Raw genomic sequence first — 5,661 nt, forward strand, 5'->3', positions numbered from 1 at the left:
GTGTGTGTGTGTGTGTGTGTGTGTGTGTGTGTGTGTGTGTGTGTGTGTGTTAGCGTGCCCAGAGGATGAGAGCAGACATGTCATGCATGCCTGTCACTTTCTGCCTGCTCCTCCACACCAAAGCGCCTCACATGACATCAATCCCAGAGTGGTGGATAGTGATCTCATTACCAACAGCCTGTTGCTGATTAAAACCTGCCGTCTGCACCCTCCACTTTACCAGCTCTCCCTCCGCCCCTCGCCACTCTCTTCTGCTTCCTCGTCCTTTACCTCACCCCCCCACCCCCTTCCCTTCTGCTTCTTCCACCCCTCGACTCCAGAGTCGCACCACTCTGCGGTTTCTGCGCTGCTTGCTGCCAAAAAGGGCCCCATTTTATGCTCTGCAGAAAGTTTTTTTGTCCTCAGTTATCCTCCATTTTTTCCTTCTTTGAGTTTCTCGAAGTCGAGGCTAAACCTCTTAACTTACCTGAGAGGGGTTTTCTAAACCTTTCCTAATCTTGTTCCTCCATTAGTGTCTTTGCAGCAATAATTGACTCCAAACTTAAAAGCAGATGTAGTTCGGGGTGTCTTAGAGGCCTGTTTCAACATGCGGCTGTGTTTGCATGTGTTCATTTAAATTCAAGAAATACACAAATGGTTCTTTCTCCCCTCAGCGCGACGTGGAACACTTCCCTCCTCTGTGTGCGTTTCACTGACACAAAAACACAACAGCACTAACCTTTCACCTTCCTCACCGACTCTGTTACTGAGATGTGTGGCACCAACGCAGATGGCTACAGCCGTGAACTTCACGCTGTTTCATGATTTCAATTCACAGAAACAAACGAGAGAAAAATCTCTGCACATGTTGCACAATCAGCGGAGACATGAAAGAATGACTGAGACGCTGAGTTAAAACAGAAAGTAAAAACTGTTATGTTAATTATTCAGTAATGTGCAGCTTGTATTTTATGCATGCCCCGCGATTTAGATCACATGTGTTAAACTCAAGGCCTGTGGGATAGGGTTGGGCATCGTTTAAATTTGAACGATTTGGGTTCCTTGTTTCGATTCAGGTTCCTTGTTTCGATTCAGGTTCCCAACGATTCTCTGTTCCGATTCGTTTTAGAAGCTGGGTCAAAAAGTGTACATGGTTTAAATGAGGTAGCTTAAAAATATATCAGATATAAAGATATAAATGTATCAAAAAGTATTTTTGATCTTGTTATGAGACTTATATACTAAAGCAAGTATAGAATGTGTTAGATCAGTGTTTCCCAAAGTTGGGGTCGGGACCCAAAGTGGGGTCCCGAAACATCAAGGTGGGGTCCTGAAAAGATTTTCTGAATTAATTACATTTTTGCCTTACTTGTTACAAATGAGTGAGGTTAGTATATTTAAAATGGATAAATGTAGTATAAAAATATTGTTACTATGCCCATGTTTAGTTGACCTGATACAAATGTTTATCATCCAAAAACAGTTGGGGGCACAGGTCTCTACTGTTATTTTGTTGGTCAAAAGCTGAAAAGTTTGGGAACCAGTGCACTTTGGTTCCCAAAGTTGGGCTTGGGACCCAATTATGGGTCATGAAGCACCTTGGATAATCTCCAGAAATCAATTTAAAGGGTAATAAAATAATTGCTGATGTAATATTTTCCCTATAATTATTACAAAAACACAAAATAAAAATAAGTATAAATAAGTATTTATATTTGTGTACAAGCTGTTTAGATTGTCAAAAATCCTGTGTTTTTAGGGTTATTAATGAAGTTCATGTACTCAGACCAGTAATATTTGGGGTCACAAGTTTTTGCCATGAATATTTTGTGGGTCAGAAGATAAAAAGTTTGGGAACCACTGTGTTAGATTATTAATCTCATTGTCTTGTTCCACTGGCAGATTGTTTCACTTTATAAATTAAGTGAAATAATTTGCTAGTGAAGTAAGACAATTGCACCCACTAAGACTTCTTGCATAAGGAAAATGTCCAGGCTAACAAGATCACTAATTATTAATGACATATTCTGTTCTTGCTTAGTGTATCCRTCTGAAAACAAGATCAAAATAMTTTTTGGTTGATATAAGATTGTAAGATTTGGTTAGATGGAAAATATTTACAGTGTACTCTTTCACAAGAGAGTTTTACTTTTTAAAACCTCATGAAAACACTTTGACACATATCCATTGTCTGCTGCTGCAGGTACTTAAASATGATACTGAGCTGATGTAAGGTTTAGCATGATCTGATAGCTGCCTAATGTTGGTTTTAGACATTTTATTGTTGAAATGTCAGCAAAGACTCACCCACTGCATCAAAGACAGAACCTTGAGCGGTGTTTAATCGTTCTTCTTTACACAGTTTAATCTTATTCTTTTCTTGAAGTTAAGCCACACTTTTAGATCGACGCGGCACACAGTACATTTGCGCACACACCTGTGGATTCTTCTTCAKTGGTGTTTGGGCRGCTCACTTGCGTTCTTAAAAGTGAATGTTGAATTAACTCGTGTCAACTAGTTCCACTCAACTCAGKTGAGTGTGCGGGCTTCTTCTTCCTGTTGGTGGACTGGGCATTGAAACAAAGAATCRAAATTTAAACATTTGAACGATTCTGGAAAAATCGAAACATTAGTCCTGGTTACTATCAATACTCGATGCCCAACCCTACCGTGGCATTTTATGTGGCCTGTGAGGACTTCAAAAATGTATTAATGTATTAAAAGAGTCAATGCTGGTTTAAAGCAGCATATGATTATGCCTATTGAGGTGCATAGGGTTCAAAAGTAGCTGGCAGCTGGKGAAAATGCAGAGAAATGGAGATTTTAYACAGCAAATTTTACCAGCTGCTTGCTACGTTTTCTGCGGCCCAGTTGTTTTGGCGAGTGTGAATTACTTACAAGTCATGAATTTAAACTGGAACACTGGTAGAAATTCCCTGTTGGAAAGTAKGAGAGTTCAGCTGCTCACCACAACACAACAGAGTAAAACTCTCTTACCTTTACTTTTAGTAATATTTGTGTATTTTTTATTTCCCATTTAGTCAGTCATACACRTAGTAYTTTTCAGTGGTCATAAGAATGTGTTAAAATGCTGTTTCTATGCATGAAATACCACGTAGAGCTCAGTTWTTTWTKTTTTTTGTTAGCAGTGCTCAGCTGTAGCAATGAGCAGGGAACATGACGTTTGGTCAAAGTTTATTACAAATGGCGCTTTGAGGGCCACCATAACGCTCATGTGGCCCTCAGTGAAAATGAGATTGACACCTCTGATTTAGAGCATCTGTTGGGAATGATGTTTAGGTACTACTGGCCCTAAATGTTAGCTCAGTGCCTATAACATTTACAGAGTTATAACCAATTTAGTTAACCAAGATCATTTTTTTATTTCAGTAAGCAAACTTGCATAAAAGATTCAGCAACATTTTTTTTATGCCCGATGCCTTTCCTGAGACAACCTGCAGCCTCAGGATTATAAGACTGTGACCACCGAGCCACCGCAGCTTCGGGTGTGCATATGAGGACTAATAAAACACGGTGATCATTTCAAATAGTTGTCACAAACACACTAATTTATACTCCGCCAGCAGAATGTTGAATTTCACATAAAATTCACTGATGTAACACATACCCATGAGGTTGCAGGCAGATGTGGAATGGTTTATTTCTGCTTTAAAACAATTCTTGATAAATAATACGTACGTTCATGTTCTCAGGAGTGCTGCAGTAGCTCGGTGCAGCTGTCATTAAGTCCAGCACTATCAGGCACTTCCTCCACCTGCTAGTGGTAGATGCCGTGCAGGGACTTTCCATCTTACTTCCTCGTGTTTCTCCTCCACATTGGGTTTCTGCAACTTATTTAGTGTATAGTTCTCAGGGTGCTGGACTCGGGSTGAAGCCTCCATCATTGTGAGGAGCTTTCTTGTCTTGATATCAGTGGCTTCTATCTGTTGGCCAGGCCAGGCAACTGATGACTGATGATGTTTTGATGATTTGGACTTTGTTCTTACGGTTACTCTGGATCATCAGAACCCGCCTTAGACTTTGTAGTCATGTGGTTGTGGTTGACTTTGGTACAGCCTCTTCATGGTTCCTGTCTACCCACAGAAACCCAAGGTATCTTAAACTCTTAAACATTTGAAATGTTGCCTTCTTGTAGTTTGACATTTTTGAACATCTTGCTGAATTACCATTCAAAAAAAATGCAGTTTTATGCTTGTTTAAATGTATGTAATCTGGATTTTTTATTTATGCAATTTATAAAACATGAAAAAAATGTATCTTAGCAATGTATTGCAAATAACAAACATTCAAAAAGTCACTTTGTTTTTTTTTTTCTTTAGTGTGCAGACAACACTGTTCATGCTTTAAGTTTATTAAAGTTTGTTGTTGATTATTAATAATGATAGTAGGTTAGTTGAGTGTCTTAGCAAAGGGAAGTCCAGTTTTTATGAAAGAAATACCGTAGTCAAGTTGAAGGACTGAACTGTAAATAAAAAAATGCAGTTAATGGTTTTTTTTTWAAAAAGATTTCCAGAAAGTCTGGAAATCATCTTGCTCTTTGGAAGAGAAACATCTTTATTCACTTTGTTTTGTTTAAGAACAGAGCTTACTTTCTTAACAATAATGACAAATTTAGTTATCCCTTTTTCTCATTTTTGGACAAAAATTACTGAACTTAAATAATTTTGTATAACTGACCAATCAGAGAGTAAAGGAATCATAAAGGTAAACGTGTTTATTAAATCTTGCTTTGGTAAGCAGTGCACATATCTGCTGTCTGTTGTTTTATGGCTCAGTCAGTCAGTCAGACGGACAGCTTCCTCTCTGACACGAAGAGGCAGTTAGCTCTGCCCCTCAAGGTCTGACGGGCCAGGTTTGATCTCATCACAGATCAAATGTTACTGCATTAAATGTTTCCTTACCAGAAAACCACCGGGTCGATTTGCTTAGGAAAATCCTGCAGAAGGAAAAAATAAGAGTTACAAAACTGTGGAAACGTCCAGAAGAAAGCCTCTTTGTGCTTCACAAGCGAGGCACGATGGAAAACGGCGTGTCGTCATTTGGATCTAGTAGGATTGAACAAAGTCAGCTAATATTTGTCCCGGGCTTTGAGTGACAGTTTTGCTCACCTCTTGAATGTGATGGCTCTTTCACTTTTCCACTTCTGCTGCTTTGTTTTTTTGAGACAAAGTTCAACCCTKAATTCTGAGTGAATTTTGTGACTTCATTACGCTTCTTATTGCATACCACATTTTTTATGCAAGTGTTGAATGTAGTTCCCCAGCAGGCATGTTTAGTCACACACTCTCTCTCTCTCTCTCTCTCTCTCTCTCTCTCTCTCTCTCTCTCTCTCTCTCAGTTGGCGCCCCACCATTGCAAAGTCAAGGCATTGCAAACATGGAACGAAAGCTATGGAGTGATACTGATACCCCCAAAGGTGTGCAGCCCCATTGCCAGATGTGTGTTTGTGTATGTCAGTGAGTTAATCACTGTGGCTGCTTGTACGCACACGCACTGCTCTCCTGTGTGTGACAGTCGGCCTGTATTTGGGCCATGAGCTACAAAGTCAGAGCTTTAAATCAAACACTTCTTGCTAACTTTGACTGATTCGACGGTACGTTTTTACATAGGGTGAAGGTAAAGAGTGACTTTGAGACAAAGAGAGAAGGGTGGGGGTATGGG

This window comes from Austrofundulus limnaeus, unplaced genomic scaffold (assembly GCF_001266775.1).
Source record: "Austrofundulus limnaeus strain Quisiro unplaced genomic scaffold, Austrofundulus_limnaeus-1.0 Scaffold55, whole genome shotgun sequence".
Lineage (NCBI taxonomy): Eukaryota > Metazoa > Chordata > Actinopteri > Cyprinodontiformes > Rivulidae > Austrofundulus > Austrofundulus limnaeus.